Source organism: Felis catus, chromosome A2 (assembly GCF_018350175.1).
Source record: "Felis catus isolate Fca126 chromosome A2, F.catus_Fca126_mat1.0, whole genome shotgun sequence".
NCBI lineage: Eukaryota > Metazoa > Chordata > Mammalia > Carnivora > Felidae > Felis > Felis catus.
In genome coordinates, this window is record NC_058369.1 from 51,651,663 (window position 1) to 51,671,884 (window position 20,222).

At 50.6% G+C, this 20,222-nt stretch overlaps 1 protein-coding gene across 15 annotated transcripts in view; it reads right to left on the reverse strand.

The window, feature by feature from the left end:
* ATP2B2 (ATPase plasma membrane Ca2+ transporting 2) overlaps nt 1–20,222 on the reverse strand; it is a 387,749-nt gene that overhangs the window by 85,303 nt on the left and 282,224 nt on the right. The gene's annotated exons all lie outside the window — the stretch shown is intronic.

Below are 20,222 nucleotides of genomic sequence, written 5' to 3' on the forward strand. Positions count from 1 at the left end.
AGACCCCTGCCTTGGGTGTGAATCCCAGCCTGTGCCTCCAGCTCTGAGCCTCAGTGTCCTCCTCTGTGATGGGGATGACAACTGTACGTAGCCCATGAGTGGTTGTGAGCATCTCAGGACAGAATTCGTTAGGTCAGTGTTTGTTGAGCACCTACTATGTGTCCAGCACTGTTCCAGACACTGGGACAGAGCAGTGAGAGACACAAACAGAGCACCCTGCTGGAAGTGCTGACTTCCCAGGGGACACACAGGACGTGGTCAAGCGGTGCCTGGGGTGTGGCATACACTCAGTGGAGGCTAGTGGCCTGTCTCATGGACCATGGGGGTGAAGTGCAGTCCTCATCATGCAGGGCCGGGACATAGCGGCCCGCTTCCAACCCACTGTTTCTTCACTTCCAGACAATTTTCCCTGCCTCACCAATCCGATCCTTACTCCCTGCTCAGCAATCTTTGGAGGCTCCGCACTACCTCCAGAATAAAGTCCATGCTTCTCAGCTTGGCTCTCTGGCCTCTTGATCGGACCCCCAAGCCATGCTTGCGGCCACATTTTCACTACCTGGCCCCCTCCCAACCAAATCAGGCCTGTCCTCTGCTGGCGTGGCTTGTGTGTACCTCCTGCCACATGTTTGGTCGGGTGTGCCTTCCACGTCCCTCCTCCCTGCTCCGTTTGCCTGTCTGCAAGTCCCCTCCCAAACTCATTCGCTCCAAGGTGTGGACAAGAATTGTCCAATTCTACCCACAGTCAACATTTGAAATCATTCCACTTGGGCTTCATTCCTTGAAATAAAAACTCCAATTCCTTTAGATTCCCTGGGAGAGGGAAGCCATCATCAGTTCTGGACACCATGGTGTGAACGAGTTTCAGGCTTTTTCCTGGGAGTGGGATTTGATAAAGGGAAGAAAGGAGAACTGGGGATAGTGGTGGGGCCTCTGAGGGAAAGGGCTGTGACCAGTCAATACTGGCCTGTTATGGCAGTTTGCTGGGCTTTGACCAGCCAGTTCCTTTCTCTGAGCCTCAGTCTTGATAATAGGGGAGTTCATTAGGATGGGTGGGTCCTAAGGATCCCACAGGTTCCAAGGTTCCTGAAGTGGTCCTGCTGGGGTCTATTCACAACTCTTCATAGGTTTGGTATAAATAAGGGCTTCACTAAGAAGAAGCTTAGCAAAACTGGGGCCAGTCTATCTCCTAGGCCTGTCCTGATTGATTCACAGAGAGTGAGTCTTTGAATCTTCTGAGGGTCTGTGATTCAAACGTTCTGGAGTGTGACCAGTTGAAAATGTGGGTATTCCCCAGTTCTGGAAGTCTGGTCATAGCTCAGGGGTTCTTTCATCTGGGGATTCATGGGACTGGCTTTGAGATCTTGGGTCCTGGGACAGAGCACAGGGCAGGGGGTTGCAAATCTGCAGAGCCATGGGGCTGAGCAGCTTTTGTGAATGAGTGAAGTAGGTGGGTGAGGGGCAACAGGGAGTAGTGGGGACTGGGGCAACATGAAGAATCTCAGTCATTTTAAAGGGGGAAATTATGTCTTAGCTCTTGTGGGAGAATGTGGAACCACTGTGGTAGATCTGTCAGTCTTCCAAGGGAAGCTGGACACCTGGAATTTGAGTAAAATCTTCCCATTAAAAATAGCCTAGGATGAAATACAATGTATCTGTGAGCTAGATTCAGCCCTGGGGTTGCTGGTGTGAAACCCCCAAGGCTATGGATTGGGGAGAGGGGAGGAGCAGGGAGGCACCAGAGTAGAACAGCCTCCCTGTCTCTTCCTCATCTTTCCTGGGCTTCCCCCTCCCCAGCACTACACCCTGCCCTGCTCTGCTCCCTGCAGGTTCTGAGGTCTCCTCTGTTTTTTAGAAATAACAGCTCATAGAATAAAAATATTTGTGTGTTCTGTAGGGCCAGTCCCACTTAGAAATCTCTAGGCAGTTTCCACACAACAAACACCCTAGTATATAAATCCAAGATGGGAACCTTGGGTGTTGAGGTGCTCACATAGGGTGATTGAGATGACAGATGGTGGCCATGACATCTTGCTCACCCTTTTCCTCTTAGGGGAAGAAGGTGGGCTGAGCTGGAGATGGGGATACCCACCCCCAGGAACTCAGATGGGCTTGAACTCAGATGTTATAGATTCAGATGCCAGGTCTGAGTGACTTTCGGCAAGAGGCGTCGCCTCTCAGTGCCTCAGTTTCCTCATCTGTAAAACGTGAGTAACAGCAGGGTCTACTTCACAGGGTTGGGCGGACCTTTGGCAGGATGTCTCGCGTAAGGTGCCCGGTGCTGTGCCTGGCACTGGGTGAGGGTATTGGTTAGTGTCGCTCAGTTTTAGATGGTGTGTGTGATAATTATGGCCTGCCGGAGGAGGAAGACTTTGGATAGGTGGCATTTCAGTAAGATGGGGAGGAGATCAGTAAGATGGTCAATGTGAGGACAGGAACAGCAGAAGGGCTATATGACTGCAGACAAGCCACTTATCCTCTCGGGGCCTCAGTTTCCCCATAGGTGACATGAAGGATTGGCCTGACGGAAGGATAGGGGTTGGTGGCTCTGATACCTTGTATCCAAAGACAGTGGTTTTGAGGACATACAGGTGGGACCTCCCACTGTCTAATCCACCTAGCATGTTTTTCCCAGGAGTGGAATCTCATAGTTTCCCTGCCTTCTGGCTGAAAATGAACATGCCTATTTTGGGGAGCAGAAACAACAGAAGGTGATGTGAGAGATGAATGGTGCTGGAGATTCAATTTAGATTAAAGAGCATCTCACCATTTAGCATATTAAAAATTAACATTCTGTGTCAAGTATCACTGGACAAAGCCAACAAGGCCTTGAAAATTCAGAACCACAGTGCCTGGGCATTGATGTCAGAAGCCGTGTGGGGTTGTGGGTTTCTAATGTGAATTTCTTTTTTTGCACAAGAGGCAGAGGACAGAGATCTGAGTGAGGAGTCAGGTTTGTGGATGAACTTGGGCCATTTGTCTCATCCCTAGGAGACTCAGTGTCCTCATCAATAAAATGGGAGCAAAGTAACTCATAGACTGTGGTGAGCCATGCAGAGAAGAATGTGTGCAAAATTGTATGGGCGTAGCAATTGTGCCTTCACAGTAAAAAGCCTCCAGCACTTGTACAAATTCTTCTATTGGAATCGGAATTTGTGTGTTCTATTAATCACGTAATAGGAGAAAGCCAAGCACAGAGCATGGGAAACTTGGGTTGTACAGCAATTATTTGCTGCAATGGCTGTTTGCTATCATTGGATATTAGAATAACCTTTGCGCCAAGCTTCATTTCTATCCCGCTGTCCTGGAAACAACTGGATTTGTTCCCAGCCTCTAAGCCCGTGCCCCTGCTAATCCTCATTCCTCTATGTGGATTGCCTTTCTCTCTCCTTAGCTCTTTCAGGCCCAGCCCTGAGTGCTGCAAATGGCAGCCTCAGGCCATCAGAGAGGTCTTGTTTGGTCAGCTGCACACTTGCACAGTGTTAAAAAAGTGATAGGGGCGCCTGGGTGACTCAGTCGATTGAGCATCTGACTCTTGGTTTCCACTCAGGTCATGATCTCATGATTTGTGGGACTGAGCCCCGCATTGGGCTCCAGGCTGACAGTGTGGAGCCTGCTTGGGACTTTCTCTCTTTCTCTCTCTCTGCCCCTCCCCTGCTTGCACACGTGCGGGCTCTCTCTCTCTCAAAAATAAAAAAAATAAAACAAATGATAATTTGTTGCCAGCATTAAAAAGTCAGGTACTTCCACATAAAAATCCAGATGTCTAGCTCAGCAAGGATGTGTGCGTGGACCTCAGGGAGCTGGAACCTGTGGATGAGAGCTCTCTGACCCAAACATTGGCCTCATTTTGGCTGGGGGACATGTTTCCTGTTAAGGAAAGCTCAGGGGGACAGTGAGAACCAGCTTAAGTTCTTCCAGGAGCAGAGGAAGTCTTTGCATCATCTGGACCCAGCACAGAGCTGGGGACCAGGAAGAGTGAGTGAGGGAGGGATCCTGGTTTCCTTAGAGGGAAGGACTTTGTCACCGGTGGGCTGAAGTGGATGGATGTCTAGGGAGGAAGGAAAGGGAAACACACCCAGAGGCTGGACAACCCGCCATGGTGTCCTGTCACTAGATGCCAGGCCCCCAGCGACTCAGGAGTCTTTTCTCTAAAGAGGCCTGAATTCCCCCTGGCCCCTCTGAAGGTAGAGAAAGTAGTTAGGATCCTATTAGATGGTGTGTATCCAATCTTCCACTTGCTTATTTAATTAATCGACAAATATTTATTGAGCACCTACTATAAGCCAAACATTGCTTTACATGTTGGGGACTCTGGTGCCAGGAAGGGTTTCCTGGAGGAAGTGTAATTGGTTGAGCTCAGAAGAAAGAGTGGGGGCTAATCGGGTGAAAGGGTCTGGGTAGGGTAAGAGGGTTGGCGAAGGCAGAAGAAACCCCAAAGGGCTTGGGAAAGGCCAATGTGGCTGAAGCATCCCCCGTTTGCCCCTCAGGAGAGGGGGCAGATGGTCTCCAAGGGAGAGGACACATCTTTTTGGTGCCACACGGGGTCCTCACTGAGCAGGCCTTGGAGTGCGGGGGCAGGGCTATCTAATGGATAGCGGAACTCATCTTGTTGCCCTCTTTCCCTTGCCTGCCTGTTAGCTCAGCACTGAATTTACAGTTCACTTCTTAGAGCTGCATGGAGGACTCAGTGGTACCTGTTGTGCCTGCAAATCATCATCTTACTTCTCCTTTCTTCCCTTTGTCTGAATTTCCTCACTGAAGTCATTAAAAATCTTTCTGTATGAGACAAACTTTTACAAGCTGCTCTGCAGGTAGGACATGCGTAATCAAGTAGGAAAAAAAGGGAGTGGTGAGGTAGGCACAGGTGCAGGGATTCAGAGGTCAGAAGGAATGGGGGCATGTCACATATGACTTACTTTTGGCCCTGGTAATTGGGGGCTGGGCTCTGCTTTTCCTGTGTGGGGGACACTGACGTGAAACTCCTCATGCCAACCAGCTGGGCTCTGTGAAAAGTAGGGGCCTTTGGCCATTGGGAGGGGCTCAGGGTGAGAGTTGGCAAGCCATCTGGATGACCTCTGACCTCTTCTTCCCTGCTCTGAGACCCCCACAAGGCTGAGCATCCCTGTTCCCTGCAGAGGGACGCCAGAGAACTTTTTCAACCCCAGGAAGGTAGCCATAATGAATGCTGCCACTGAATTTGGCAGATATTTGGGGGGCATTGCCTGGCTGAGTGAACCTGCCTGCTGTCTGAGCAAATGATTTCAAGGAAAAAGTAACTCTCCACCTGCTGCTCAGTGTTAGTGCAAAAAACAAACTGCCCCCCCCCCCAGATGCTGGTGCTTGGCATATATTGGCCCTCATAAATCATAGATGCAGTTGTTACTACTAACTACCACACTATCAGCATTACCGTCATTCTCGGCCTGGAATGTGCCTCCTGGATATTTCTGTCAGCATGGCTGCTGTCTGAGACTGTCTGAGACCCACCACTGCAGCCACGACACACCCCTACCTAGGTCCTGAGACTTGGTTTGGATGCCTCTTCACTTGCTGTGTGACCCTGAGTAGGTTACTTACCCTCTCTGGGGGCCCTCAGGTTGTTTCACTTGAGGATCAAACAGAACCAGGCTCTGACAGTCCTTTGTGAACTGTGACATTCTTCCTCCTCTATTGGGGTCACCCCATTATGCAGGAATGTACACTGAGGCACAGAGTCCTTCTGCTGGGATAGCGACTGAGTCAGACCCCTTGCCACAGAGACCAGGGGTCACACTTGCCCTCCTCCAGCCTGATCTAGTTAGGGGTGGGCTGCGTCTGCCCAGAACAAATGCCCCACAGCGATCTTACCTGATTAAGCTGACATAAGTCACTGGCTCACACAGGCCTGATCCGTCAGCTGTGGGGTGCTTAGTAAATTTCAGATGAAACAAATTGTGAGTGCTTCCCCAGGAAGGCCAAAGGGGGCTTCATGGCTCTTGCGTGCATTTAAAAAAAGGGAAGAGAGTGCAAACTGGGGAATGTACCCAGAAGGCAGGTGTGTGACTTAGTATGTGAGAGAGGCTGTCTGTGCAGGTATGCGCGCACTCAAGGGTGTGGCTGTGTCCGTGTGCACGTGAGTGGCCTGGAGCTTCACGTAGGAGGGGGCGTCCACATGCTCCCACCCTGTCAGAGGCCAGGGAGAGTGGGCCGCTTACAAAGACATCACTGCTGAGATGTTTGGGACTTCACAATGCTCAAGACAAAATGGTGAAACAGTAGGAGAGACCGGAGTTTGAGCTTTGCCCAAGGCTACTTCTGAGCTCCGTGACCTTGGGCAGGTGACCTCCCCGGTCTGGGCCTTGGTTTCCTGGTGTGTAACTTGGGGATGAGGACAGCACTTGTCTCACAGAGTCATTGTGGGGAGGGAACACACTGGATGTGCTAGGTTGGACAGGGGCCTGGCTCGGGGTAAAGGCTTCATAAGCAGTAGGCTTGCTACTGTTGCTGCTGTTATTTGAGGCACCCCCAAGCCACTAGCTCCAAACTTGGTTGTATGTTGGCATCACTAAGGGGCTCTGAAAAATATTAATGTCTGAGCCTCAAACCTAGAGATTCTGATTGAAATGGACTGGGGTGTGGCCTGGGCCTTCGATGTGCTGGGTGAAGGACTTACTGGTTCCCAGACCCGCAGCTGGAAACACGTTAGAAATGCAAATTCTGACGCCAGCCCAGACCTACTGACTTGACTGCTTGGGAGTGGGGTCCAGGCATGTGTGTGGTAACAGCCTTCCTGCGGGGACAGGCTGAAGAAGGGGCAGAGGGTGGAGAGGACGTAGCTAACGTGCTAGGTGCTTTGGGAATGGCACTGCCCTCGAGCCTCACCGACCACCCTGGTTTCTGCCGAGGTTCTGAGCGGGCAGTGGCTTGAGCAGCTTACACAGCAGGTGCGGAACAGAGCCTGGACCAGCCTTGTCGATCTTTCCCTTCCTTCAGCAGCAGGTGCCTGCTCCCCCACGGCTGGTCTCTCTCCCTGAAGGCTGCACACGCATGTCAAGCTCACAACCTGCCTTGAGGCAGCAGAGGAGGGAATGAGTGTTGTGCTTTGAGAAGCTGACAGACTCAGACTTGAAGCCAAAGGGGTCATGGAGGCCACAGTCAGACCTTCTGTCTCCTGCTGGTGGCTGAAGGAGCCTAGAGAAAAACTAGGAACAAGGTGAGGAGAGAAAGGAGACCAGAAGAGGAGATCAGGCAGCCTGGGGCCAGGAGTTCCTGTTGAAGGTCGAGCTGACAGAGGTCCTGCCCTGCTCTACAATCTTCCATGGCTCCCCATTCACAACTGTGACCAACTCCTGTGCTGGTGGGCTCTCTGAGGTTGTCCCAAAGGACTTCTCCCGCCTCACTCTCGGTCTTGCTGTGTTTATCCCTCTCTGCTGCCAAGCTCTGAAACATGTCTGGCATTTGCTGGTGTTTGTCTGCTGTGTCTATGTTCATTTGGCTCCTGACCCAGAAGGCCCACCCCTCCCCCCTGTTGAGCTAGTCAGTCTTCTGAGACCCAGATGAAAATTCACTACCACCTTCTGAAAGCCTTCCTTGATTTACCCAGCAAGAGCAATCCATTCTTCTTTCCTTCCCTGAAACCATTTGTCACCCGGGACATTCACTAACACACTTACTTGGACATCCCTCCTGTGCTGGTTTTGGCCCTGGGGTCAAAGGCCGACAGACCCATTCTTCGCTGCCAGTATCTTCTAGATTCCGATTCCAGCACACCCTAGAGGAGGCTGTTCGTGCCTGGGAGAGTTGGCCCTTAGGAAACTTCCTTCCCTCTCCTGCTTCTCTGGCGACCCGACATGGGGATGTGAATGCCGGGGCTGCCCCGAGGCCCCTGCACACACGAGCGACAGCCTGTGCCACCCATAAGAGCCGCTTAACACACCTGGGCTCAACCCCTCTGCAGAAAAACAGCCCATGCCGTGGGCATCCCTACGGTCTGCACCTGTGTGTGTCTGGCCAGTTGCCGTAAATAGAGAGGAGACTTGATGGCTTTATTCCAGTGTGCACAGTGGGCAGGTGCCTGGAGTTCACGATCACATCATGGTGTTAGTGATTCCCAACGGACGGGTGCAGGAGGAGGGCTGTGTCTCTGAAATATCATGGCCCCAGGTGGGGTCGTCCATGGATCCAGGGTCTCTAATAATTACGGGTGGCGATGTGGAGGCAGGAGCTCACACACAAAGCTGACAGCTGGCGTGAATGCGCACGGCTGCAGCACTGGCCGCTTTCTCTGTAGCACGTGGATGCGACGTCCATTGGCTCATGTGCATACACGTGGACATGGCATGGAAGGGCACCAGGGCTTGTGGGCACCCCAGACGCTGTGTCCCTCTAAGCCACCTTGACCCACATGTGGACACGAACTTCTCCACTGATTTAAATTCACCAGTTGCCTTTTCCCCGTGTCAGGCCAAGTTTCCACCCTTACTCCACGGTAGGAATCCTTACACCTATAACACCTCTCCACACATGGTTCCAGAATCTCCATCTGACAGGGCAGGGGTATGGGGGAGTGTGGGAGTGGGTGGTGGCGATCTGGTTGGGAGGCGGGTGGCCAGGGGCTCATCTTAAAGCTGTGAAAACAGCAATTACCAAGCATGAGGGGTCCAGGGGAGCTGGGGCCTTGAATAGGGTTGCCAGATAAAATACAGGAACCCAGTTAAATCTGAATTTCAGATAAACAGCAAATAACTTTTTTTAGGATAAGTTATATCTCATACAGTATTTGGGACATACGACTAATAAAAGCATGAATTATTTTTTGTTTACCTGAAATTCAAATTGAACCGGAAGGCCTGTATTTTTCTTTGCTAAATCTGGTAACCCTACCCCTGAGGGTCCCCCAGTCCCCTCTCCTGGCTTCTCCACTGTTGGAGCAGGACAATTCCTGTGGCCACCAGTCCCTGCCCTCCCATCTGAGGATGAGGGAAACGAAGACCCAGGGCCGGGAAAGTGACCCAGCCCAGACACAGGGTGATTCAGCTGTGGCACTGCGGCTGGGCTCCTGATTCCCGGTGGAGGCCCTTTTCACCACGGGAGGGGACGCTAGTCTCGCTCAAATGAACAGTGAGCTTTATTGCACACCCCCAAACGATGGCCATTTCATATTCTCTCTGTGTGTCAATCTCATTTAAGGGATGTGATTCAGACTGTCCTGAGGTGACCTCTGAGAAGCTTTTACCTCATCCCCTTGGAAAAATGGAGGCCAGAAAAGCCATTTTTCTCTTCTGTGACAGGGTCTTGGTGGCTGAACGTAGACACAGGAGAGCTCATGAGAGGAGCTTCTCTATCCCCCCAGGAGAGGGCGCTCTGCACAGCTGCTGCCTGCAGCCTCCCTGGTGGGGACGTACCAAGGTGCAGAGTGCCGGTCTTGACCACTTACTGAGGCCTTGAGCAAATGGCATCCCCTCTGTGAGCCTCAGTTTCCTCATCTGCAAATTGGAGCTGAGGAACAATCTTGCTCTGTCCTCTGGGGTTAAGATGAAAGGAGGAGAGATGTGGGAAGTGCCTGGCAAACAGCTGATGCCCAGAACCTGGCCAAGATAGCCCTTTCTTGCCTCTGAACTCAAATGCCACCCCCACATGACATCGCCAGAGGGGCAGAGTATATATGCCTTCTCACTGACCCCTTCAGGGAGGCAGGGGGCTCCTCACACCCCCATCCCTCCACTACACTGGGACCGCAGACAGAGGGGGCCAAATGTGCACGTATGTGCAGTTATGTGATCATCCCTCTATCCACGTGCCTTGCATTTAATTCTCCTGGCCATTCTATGAGTTCTACGCATTAGACGGATGGACAAACCGAGGCTCAGAGATGTCAAGTAACTTGCCCAGCGACACAGAGCTAAAGCTGGGATTTGAATCTGGATCTTTAAGTCTCCATAGCTGTACCCTTTCCACACTGTGCCAGGCTTCAGACCTGGCACTGAAATCAAAGCCAAGAACTTTACCATTCTCCTGCTGCTCTTGAGACAGCCTTTTGCTATCAACAGAGACTTGGCAATGGACAAGGGGTAGCTTCCAGGATGCCAAGCACCTGAAGGAAAATGGGAGAACTTAGTCACCAGGCTGGGCATTGCAAATATTTGTGTTGTCACTGAGGTCTGGATTCTTCCATTAACGTAAATAAAAGTCTCATATTTTGAAAGGGAAAAAAAATCCGCAAGCCCTTCAAAAGCTACAACATTTATAGAAAAATGCCTTTCTGTCTTTGGAAGGCGAGTGGGCTGAATACACTGTGGTACATGCAGTCCATAAAATAATACTATGCAACAGTTAAAAGAAATGAGATGCGGGGGCACCTGGATGGCTCAGTTGGTTAAATGTCCGACTTCGGCTCAGGTCATGATCTCGCGATCTGTGAGTTCGAGCTCCGTGTCGGGCTCTGTGCTGACAGCTTGGAGCCTAGAGCCTGCTTTGGATTCTGTGTCTCCTACTCTCTCTGCCCCTCCCCCACTCATGCTGTCTCTCTCTCTCTCTCTCTCTCTCTCTCTCTCTCTCTCTCTCAATAATAAATAAACGTTAAAAAACATTAAAAAAAATGAGATGCATTTCTATGTACTCCCAGAGAAGGCGCTCCAAGACAAACTGGGGAGTGGAAAAAAAGCAAGTTACAGAGCAACATGTAGTTTGATTCCATATATGTAAAACAGACAACTCAACAGAACAACAGCTTCTATTTTCTGTGGGTACATATATATGAAAATGTGTAGCAAACGGGCCTATAAAGATCTGCTCCAAACTCATGGAGGTGGGACCTCTGTGGAGGAGAAGGTGCTCGGATTGACTGTACAATCATAGTGGTCAAGGGGACCCTATTTTTGACTGAAATATTTTTAAGCAGGAGAAGGTGCTCATGTTTTATTTGAATAATTCAAATTTAATTTACAGAGGCAACGAATATGTACTACAAGAAAATATAGGTTTGTCTCCATATAACCTTTGGAGAGAGTGGGCTTGGGGACAAATACTCTGGGATTAAAACCCTGGCTTCATGACTTACTACCTGGGTGTTGCTGAGTGAGTTGCTTCATCTCGTCTGTTGCAGGGGCTGTGGTGTCTGGCCCAGAGCCTGGTTGTGCAGATTAAAATGGGGGGGCAGGTGCGACATGCCAGACACACAGGAGGTGCTCCGTGTACAATGGCCATCATCGCTTCTTTCCCCCGAGTCCTGTCCTCGTCTCCCATCAGGGTCCCCTCTTGCCCCCAACCCTATTACACCACCCAGAAAACCTCCCCCACCCAAAGAAACGGTTGTCTCAGATCTGACCACTCTCCTGTACTGCCCGCACGTTGGCCCAGGCCACCATCACTGCTCACCCTGGGGGGCTTTGGTAGCCACCTCGCTGGTCTCTCTGTTCCCACTCTCAATATTCTTTGCCTAACATCCAGAGGGATATTTCAAAAGTATGTAATATATGGTGTTAGTGTCAGGCCCTTGCTTAAAATCCCCCAGTGGCTTCCACTCCCTGTACAGTGGTGGCCTTCACTTTCTTCTGCAAACTCACTGCCCCCTCTGACCACTGTGCTCTGGTGACTCTAGCCTCTTTTCTGCGGTTTGAACACAAATGCTTTACTGCCTCAGGGCCTTTGCACCTGGTGTTCCCTCCCTTTCCTGGAATGCTCTTTCCCCCTTTGCACCTAACTCAGCACTTCCTTTGGCTGCACCTGTCCCTCTCCCTGCCCCCAGAGAGAATGTTCTCTTTTGAATGGTCTCAGAGCTCTCCGGAAATCCCTTTTATTTTTATCATGATTTTAATAATTAGTAATGTAATTCGTTTTTCTTAATGTTTGACTCCCTGCTGACTCTAAGATCCATGCAGGCAGTGAGTACATCTGTCTTGGTCTGATACACACTAGATAGACAGACACTCAATTCAATAAACATGGGGCCTCTCCTAGACAATTGCATGGGGAGAAAGGAGGTAAGGAGGGGACAGTGTGTAACTCCAAGGCAATGCCTGCTCTGGGACATTTTCACGCTGAGATCTGAGGGGCAGGGGAGAGACTTGGGGTCTCCTTAAGTCACCCCCAATATGGCCAAGGCCACACTGCAATGACCTCAGCGGCCTCCTCCGTCCTTGTTGCTGATGGGAGGGATGGAGAAGCCCACAGCCAGCCCCCGCAAAGGGACTTGCTGGGGAAACACCCAGGCCAAGCCTCACGCTGGGGCATCCCTCACACTTCCCACGTAGGGGCCTGAAGTGGCGGCTGGGGAAAAAATGTCAGTGAGATCTAGTATCAGACATATGCCAGGGCAGGTAGAGGCCTTCATTTCTGTGACAGCAGCTTCTCTCTGTTGCTAAAAAAAAAAGAAAAAAAAAAAAAAAGCAGCTTCTTTGAGGACTAGGAGGCAACTCCTAGAAATAGATGCTCCCTCAGGATGAAAGAATTCGGGGGTGGGGGAATGGAGATGGAGAGGGGAAGAGAAAGATGGTGGTGTGACAGTTATGAAGCAAATCAGAAAACCCACGAGGACCCCAGAAAGCTGAGGGTACCTCTGTGAAAGCTGTAACCGGCCGCTAGCATACCTTATACTGGCATTCTTCTCTTCCCTGTTGTACCCCCTCCCCTCCCCCTCCCCCTCTTGGGATCACTCCCAAATATACCACCTGCACCCCAGCCTCGACTCGCGCTCTGCTTTGGGGGGGGGCCCTGAAGAAGGAGACAGGTTGGTAAGTGAGACTTGTGTGAGCAAGGGTGCAACACAGCCCTGGGGGCTGGCTTCCCGGGTCGACCTTCCTCCAATCACTGGCTGTGACCTCCCTGGACCCTTCCGCCCAGGGGCTTGGATCGGCTCTGTATGGGCCCTGGCCGCTCACAAATTCCCAGGTCCTCCTGAACACTTCTCTTGTAACCGTATCACTCATTCACTAAGCTATTAACCTTTAATGAGGGGCCTTTTTAGGCTGCTGGGTCAGCCCTGTGGCCGCTCACCTCGCGGACGGAGCTGCCCAGGGATGAGGGTGCACTGTGTGCGTGGCACACACAGAGAGGGTCCCACCCAGGGTGCGGGGTGCCCTGCCGATGATGTCACTCTGGTGGCGAGCTTCTTTTCCCCTCGCTCTGCCTTCCGTGTGCCCGCTCGCTCTCTGCCTGGCCGTTCACCTGCCTGGCTGCCCTTCTGGTTCTCATCTTTCTGGGGTGGCTCTCAGCACCTTTTTCGGGAAGCCCCCTCCCCACCCCGAGCAGCCCCAATCCGACCTGACGACCCCATGCTGCTGCCTCCTATCTCCACAGAGGTTATCAAATGGCATTTCAACTGACCCTTCTGATTACTTCATTTCGAGCTCCTCAAAGGCAAGTCCTGTGCTGTGTCATTTTGTGTCCTTGGCTGTGGCTGGACACAGGAGACGCCACGTGCTTGTGGAGGGAGGGAGGGCTGTTGGCTGTGCTCAGTCACCACGTGGATACGAACCCCTCTGGTCCAATCATTCACCCTCACGATCACCACCGACAACACTTCACGGTTCCCCCGTGCCGGGTTCTGTGCTCACAGCTCGGCCACGTAGAAGTCCATTTGATCCTCGAAGTGACTCCTTGTTGGGGGGGGGGGGTACGGTTAACAACTCCTTTTACACATAACTAGTACGGGCAGGGCTGGACTTGAACCCAGGGAAGCTGGCTTGCGTTCTCTTCTGAACTGCTGTAGTGTTTGGCCTCATGCATTCGATCAATCGAGACAGTGCTCCTCCCTGGTACCAGTACCCCCACCAAGCAGCGGTCATACACAGCTGAGCAGAAATGGCAGGTGGACACCCACCTGGAGGCCTGACTGGGTACTGCTTACCAAATGCCATCTCAGAATCTTTAGAGAGCAAGTGGGATGTGCATTTCATCTTGATCCTCTGGGCTTTGAACTGTGTGGTTACAGCATCCAACGATTACCCGTGATTCCAGCTGTACCCCCTTTAAGGCTGTGTGACCTGAGGTGAGTCACTCACCTTCTCTGGACCTCTTGGGTTATAAAATGGGAGAACCCTGGAGACTCTAGAGGCCGATGAGAAGATTATGTGAGGCCATGCATGGCACAGAGCGCTTGGCATAGAGTGGGCACTTAATAAATATTCCCTCAAGTCACCAGTTGGACTTCAGTTTCAACTACATAAGGCCAATAGCCTCGTCCTTTATGGAGGAGGAACCCGAGCCATTGGTGGCATAGCCGGGACCAGAACCCAAGTCTTGAGACACCGAGGCCCCTTGCTCTCGCCGCTCCATGACTCTGGCGGGTGTGTACGTGTCCCTTCTGGGAACGGTAAGCATTCGCAACTCGTGTCTATCTTGATAGTTAACTGCACGCTGGTGCATGTTCTTTTGTAACTCAGATGTTTTGTGGATCTCTCCAATAATTTGACCAAGGCCACCTCCATTGCTGCCCATGTGACAGAGAAGGCTCAGCGCCTCTTTCATTTCATGTATTAGATACCTCCCATCCGTCCAGCAGGAAGCTGGCCTCTCCCCTCCCTACCTAGAAACCTGTCACATTCTCTACTTAGAAGGCCGTTGTTTCGGGACACAGTGTGCTCCCTTCAGCAAACTGTTTCTGAAGTTTTACTAACTCTAAGCATTAGACAGGATGCATGTGTCTGGCTTCAGGAATCCGGTTCCTGTGATGCCTCAGGACCCACGGGTCTCTGGTCAACCCCTCAGTGACATTTCTGTTGGGAGGCAAGTCCACTCTCTTCTGGGAGAGAAGAGACACTTACTCTGCCAACCAGCCATGTCCCTGTTCTTGCCAGGTTGAAGGCAGGGACACTGAAATGCCAGCTGTGATGCTTACGTGGTGACTGGAAGGAGACTGAGAACATTTCTCTCTCTTTCTCTAGTTGTAAAACTGACAGTTCGTAGAGGAAGAAAGGTTGTCGAGCCTGGCCACTGGTGAAGCCACAGACAGCTCTAAGGCCAGCTCTTGCCCCAGTGTGCCAGACTGTGAACTGCATGAGGAGGCTGGTTGAGACTGGCTTGATACCTGGCACAGAGTTCCAGCACACAGTAGGTGCTCAATAAACAAGTGTGGGCAGAATGAATGGCTGGAGGCTACAGATCTCACAGTATAAGAAAAACATCCTCCTTAAAGTCTTCACCAAACAATGCAACTAAAATCAGTTGAGAACAGTTAGGCTTACCAGGAAAGTTAGTGATATTCTGAATGTGCCCTCAGAATATTATTCATAAAAATAAATACTCTTTCACTAAATTGGAATGAATGAATATTAAGAGCTGGGTGCTTTCGCTTAAAAAGAGTTCTCTTTATTTATCTATTTTTTGAAAGTTTATTTATTATTTATTTATTTTGAGAGACAGACCGAGAGAGGGAGAGAATCCCAAGCAGCCTCCTCTGCACTGCCAGTGAGGAGCCCGACATGGGGCTTGAACTCACAAACCATGAGATCAGGACCTGAGCTGAAGCCTGACACTCAACTGACTGAGCCACCCAGGTGACCCCAAAAGAGTTCTTAAAAAAAAAAAAACTTTTACAGCACCTGCATGGCTCAGTCCGTTAAGCGTCTGACTTTGGCTCAGGTCATGATCTCACAGTTTGTGAGCTCAAGCCCCACGTTGAGCTCGGTGCTGACAGCTTGGAGCCTGAAGCCTGCTTTGGATTCTGTGTCTTTTTCTCTGCCCCTCCCCTGTTCTACTCTGTCTCTCAAAAATAAATAAACATGAAAAAAAACCTCTTAAGGAGTTAAAGTGTTTAAACTCTTTAAATCTTTAAAATCTTTCTTTAAAAAAGAGTTTAAAGACACACAGAGGGAAAATTTCATGGTTCTGACCTTTATCTCAAGTGGTTTACACCCTGACCTTAACTTCCAAGGCTCACCGCTCCCACCTCTGCCCCTTCATTGCCTCCCTCCCTCTTTTATTCTGGCTGTCAGAGAGCGGCCCATTCTGAAGGCTCCCCTGGTTGCTTCTCATGCAGGGGCAACAAATAAATTTCCTTTTGCAAGTCGACTGTTATTGATTAGTAGGCTCTACTTGGAGTTGCGCTTGAGGAGTCTGAGCATTGGGATTGATGGGTGATGGATCTGCCACAGATGTGGGTTCAGAAAGTGGAGAATTAGTTGTATTTCAGGTATTTGCTATGTCTCTCATCTTGTCTGCTCTCTTTTAATTTTTTTTTAATGTTTATTTATTTTTGAGACAGAGAGAGACACAGCATGAGCAGGGAAGGGGCAGAGAGAGAGGGAGACACAGAATGTGAAGCAGGCTCCAGGCTCTGAGCTGTCAGCACAGAGCCCGACGCGGGGCTCGAACTCACGAACTGTGAGATCGTGACCTGAGCCTAAGTCGGATGCTTAACCGACTGAGCCATCCAGGAGCCCCTTGTCTGCTCTCTTTTGATCCTTGGGCCAGGATTTTATGGGGCCCACAAGGTAGCCCCTGGTTGTTTTGTCCATGTTTCCAAGTCAGCAAGTCTAAGACCAATCTTATTGTTTCCTTCAAATCTATTCCTCTTTCTGGTCATATTGACAGCCTCCTTGGTATTTCTAGATTTGGCCTTTCTTCTTCAGTCTTGAGATCATCATCTGAATCTGGGCTTCCAGAATCTCTCGCCTGGCTACTGCTGCAATGGCACCTTAGGAAGTCTCTGTCCTTCCAGCCCCATTGCCTCTGACCCACAACATATGCTGCTCTGATCTCCCATAAGTGCCCACTCTCCACACTGGAACTTGCAATGGATCTAAATGCTCAATAAACAGTATCTATTAGCTCTTGTTTGAGAGTTAAGACCAATTGCATTCATTCGTTTGTTCATTCGTTCATTCACTCATTCATTCATTCCCCTTTCCTTTCCTCTTTGTTCATGTATTTGTTAAATAGACATTTTGTGATTACTGTCATGGAAAATGTCAGACATATGTTGTCTCCTAAGGACACAAAGATAAACTACGCATGATCTCTGCTTTGAGGAGCTCACAGTCTGGGGTGGAAACAGACACCTAAAAAATTAACTCCAATCTAAGGTATAAAATGACACTCGAAATGCCTCTCTTTCGACCTCTGGTTCCTTTTCCAGACCATTTCTTTCATCTCTCCTTTGGGATCTGACTCAAAGCCATTCTTCCTAGGGTTCTTCTTCTCTCTCAGCACCTGCCACACTCTGGGGCACAGAATGATGGCCTGTCTGGATCTACCTGCTTCTACTCCCTTTCCACCAACTGATGCCTTTGCGTCATTTCTGTATAAGGCAAATTGTCCAGCACGCAGTAGGGCCCCACTAACAGTTGGAATTGAATCACTTCCAGTTTTTGACTAAATCTCTCATGGGTTCTATTTCTCCTCTTCAACCCCAATCTGACCTCTCAGATGGGCCATCCGTCCATTTGCTTTGATGCTGGGCTTGGGGCCAGACTGCATGGCCCTGCCACTTACAGGTTGGGTATGTTAACCCCTAGATGCCTCAGTTTTCCTATCTTTAAAATGGGGATTATGATAGAACTTTCCTCATATATGTTGATGGGTTTAGGACAGGGTTTGGGACCTGGTAAAATTGCTGGCCACTACTATGGTCACAAAGGTCTTCCCCTACATTTTGGAAAAAGGCCCTTCTCTTTATTTATCCTTTTGGGCTGAACCCATTCAGTGTTTGGAATTGTCACCCTCTCCTGCTTGTGTCTACCTTGTATTTTGTCCGCTGATTGTGAGTCCCTGGGGTCCTGCCCAGTGGGGTTGAGCCTTGGAGGGCTGTGGAAAAAGGAGGGTGGGTGGCCCAGTCACTTCTGCCGAGGCAGAATCATGGCCCCCACTGCTCACAGGTCACGCCTGATTGCCTAGCAACAGGAACATACATCTTGGCAACAGCTTGCAATTTTATGGGGAAACAAAATGTTCCTGATTAACCCTCAAATCACATTCCAGTAAGTTCTGTTCAGCCTGAGGCTGAGCAACATAACCAAAATGAACAGAACAGAGCACCAAGGCATGTGGTGGGGAGGGCCCTGTGCCCTGGGGCTGGGGCTCCGGCCATGGGGCGGGTAGGACAACACAGAGGCCCTTACCTAGGTCTAGGTTCAAAAAGTGGCCTTGTCACCTCCTCATCAGGTGAGCCTCTCCTCACCTGCCAGAGTGAGGATTTAGTCCCTGCCTTCAGGGCCCCAGTGAGAATAACACGAGAGCCATGCCACTCCCTCTTCTCAGCCCTGGTGGCTCCCTCACTTGAGAAGAAATCTCACACACCACCAACAGCTCACAGGCAACCTCTGCTCACTCCCCTGGCTTCATCTCTTGCCAAATGTCCCCTCAGGTCCCACCTCCAGCCTTTGCCCCCACCACTCCCCCCCAACCCCCTCCCCCCCCAACCCTTCCCTTTCATTTTCCAAGTGTTCTCTGCCTCCTGCTCCCAGGATCAGAGGATCCACTGTTACTCCCAACTTCAGCCCCTTGCTTATTTCCTGCAGGGCATTTGTTACAAGGGACAAACTCAGGGATTTTGCTATTTACTTGGCTTTCTGCTAGTCGCCAACACTGGAATGTGAGCCCCATAAAGGCAGGGACATTCATTATTTTGTCCACTGCTGTGTCTATCTCCAGGACCTAAAATGCCATCTAGCACATAGTAAGTGCTCAAGAAACATGTGTTGAACCAATGCATAACCAGATGGAGGGCTTTGCCAGTGCCTGGTGTTTAGCGGGTGTCCACGAGCCTTTGAGACCTTTACCTCACTTAGGCTTTTCTTCTCTGCAAAGGTGAGTGAGCTGACACCCTTAACCCCCTGCTGCTTGGCCCCACATCTATTGGAGGAAATTCCTTCCTAGGGATGTATAGCAAAAAATAAAAATACCTGTAAACCGAAAAGCATGCTAGCAGGAAATCATCATGCCTAGCACTTTTCAGGGATAAAACTTAGGACAGAAGTAGCACCAGGTATCCCAAGAGGCTCTGAAATTTTAATACACAAAATAAGGACAGGGGAAAAAATATCTACGATCTGAGGGCATATGAACACACTGAAAGGGCAGGGGTTAGGGCCACATAGGCCTGGGTTCAGACGTCATCCAGCAACTTGTTGCTGAGTAACCTTGAGCACACTGTGTCTCAGTTTCCTCATCTGTAAAATGGTGGTACTACGGAAATGAGATGTGGTATTTAAAGGGCAAGTCCCCCCGGCCACATCCCAGGCTCAGGGATGAGACCCACCATGGTCTCCAGCAGGATCTCCCTCAGCCTCCCATGTTGCGGCTGTACTTTTTTTGTTACAGCACGGCTGACTCCCTGAGATGGTAATTGTTAGGACAATTTAGGTAAGCCTTTGGGGGTGACAAAAAAGCTGGCAGTTCCAGATCAAACAGTCAGCCGTCTCATGGGTCCGTCATCAGAACATCAGAGGGACAGTTTTGCAGCCTGGCCTCACATTAACTGCAGCAGCCAAAAAACTGATTATTCCAAACCCCGGTGCTCACTTGCTCAACACTGTCTGCTTGTCTGGGTAATTAGATCTCCCAGGACTTCAAGAGGATGCTGGCGGCTTCGTGTCAGCTCATGCGTCCTTGAGGCTGGCAAGGGGGCGGCAGGAACTGCTTCTCTGCCAGTCAGATCCCAGCCCCTCCCTGGCCGGTACATTCCCCCTGACCCAACCTCTGGGTGGGGATGAAAGGCCCACACCTTTCCACATCGGAGACAGGGAATGCAGGGGAGTCGGGCCAGGGCTGGGACAGGGAGGTGGTGGATTGCTGGTGGCTTTGGCCAGGGTTAGTCTCTGATATTTCTGTGGTCTCCCTGCTGAGCTGGGCGATGGGTTCCAGTTGGGGGAAAGGTGGACTGAGGAGCCTTCAGCCCGCACATAATATGCACACGCACGTGTAATCACCATTCACGTTTTCATTTACTTAGAATCCCTGTTAGGTGCTTGGGGATTCAGAGGCAAATGAAACTGCCCTTGCCCTCAGGAAGCATAAAATCCAAACGTCTAGGAGGTTGCCTGCCTACCCACCACCTATGCTATGGCTGCCTCTCTCAAGTGGAAGAAAAATGATTTCGCCCTTTAGGAGGTAAGCCAAACTGTGGTCATTTACAAAGCTACTGGCAGTGTTCTACAGTTTCCCTCTGCAGGGATTTTTTTTTTTCCCCTGCAGGGGGCGTGCCCAGGATTTTCTCCACATGCTTATTCCTTTGTGATTGGGGCAGTTTTGGAACCCCGTTTTCTCACTGAGCACTCAGTGACCTCTTGGAAGTTGGTTCTCTCCCA